The following is a 1597-nucleotide window of genomic DNA, read 5'->3' as shown; positions in this document are numbered from 1 at the left end:
ATATTATTATCACTATACACAGTAAGCTGGAAAAGTGATGAAGGATGGAGTCTCCCTTTTTTTTTTATTATGATTCATTCCATGCCAACTCAACAAGGGGCTCCACGGTGACCATCTTAGATTATGCTGTAATTTTAACCAAATATACTTTAAGGAAAATTATGAAAAATCCCAAAGTTTCATTGAAAAACTCCCAAGCATTCCGAAGTTACAGCACTTTGAAATTTTGAAGACACACCCCTCCTTTGAGACTCACGAAGAGCAGCAATATTTTGTTAGGGTTTTTGAAAGACAATTTATTTTTATTTCTGGACATATATTCTAGAAAGCTGAAAATTATTAATCTGGCTCAGTTTAGCCCATACTTTCTGATTCTGGCATCAGCATCAAGCTCTGAATAGGTATTAACAAGTTATGAGCATCTCAAAATCAGTTTTATTTGGGCAACATTAATTATTTCAAGAATTTGACCTTACTGTAGGTTATGTGGTCAACTAATGACCGAGACCAAATATTTTAATGCCAATTAGTTATTTGGGATATAGAGTATAGCCAAACGCAAGATTATTCCAATCAAACATCAAATCACAGATTTATGACAATCCTAAAATTGCAGCAGCTCAAAAATTGACTCCTTACCCTAACTTTGAAGGGTCGAATAACTACATAGATTTCAATGGAAATGAAACTTAAACAACTGAAAGATGCATTTGGCTGATATGGTAAAAATATGTTTATCTCAACTCAACCCCTTCAATATAAACTCCCAATGTGAAAATGGTGTATTTTCTATGTCAGCAATTTCCGTTTTCAACCCCCCTAAACTGCATTTTAATTTGACAACAAAAGCTTGTGTGATCATTGACGACAGAAATTTGAATAAATTCAAGTTCAAAATATTCATACAAAAAAAAATTACACTGATAATTCTGGAATGATCTAGCAATGCAAAATTCTAACAAATAATAAAACAAAAAAATCACTATGAATTATAACCAGGGAACAGTTAAATTTCACTGTTCCCTGATTATAACACCTCATTATTTTAATCACTAACACAGATTCAATCTTAAACTCAGTATTCTTTATCTGACATATTTAATTATTTTCTTGTATTTATTTATTTATTTTAGGGTAAAAAACAGACTCGCATCAATGCAAGAGGGCAACCCTGTGAGCTTACAGATACAATAAACAGTTAAACAAGAAACATAAAATGAATGAATAAAATGTACGCTAAATAAGAAAAGCCAACATTGAATAAGTTTAGCAATAGTATTAAATCATTATCATAAGTATTACTATTAAATATACATATGACAACCTTTAACTTTACACACAGGCGCAATATTGGTCATATCAACATAATATCAATAAAAGCAGGGGTATAGCTATTCATTAGCTATAGCTCAAAAAACTTAAGCTAGCATTAGTAAAGCAATCAAATATCGAAATATATCACTATTATTGGCTATAGCAGATTACATCATAATTATGCTAATTATTGATATTGATATTAGTCTGATGTAGCGGGTTGTAGCAATTAATATCAACATTATAGCACTGATTTTTAATGATATAGCACTTTTACTGATAC

Source organism: Anneissia japonica, unplaced genomic scaffold, assembly GCF_011630105.1.
Source record: "Anneissia japonica isolate Jap-2015-1 unplaced genomic scaffold, ASM1163010v1 scaffold19836_len3948_cov171, whole genome shotgun sequence".
In the NCBI taxonomy this organism is placed as follows: domain Eukaryota; kingdom Metazoa; phylum Echinodermata; class Crinoidea; order Comatulida; family Comatulidae; genus Anneissia; species Anneissia japonica.
This window is presented reverse-complemented; position numbering follows the sequence as displayed.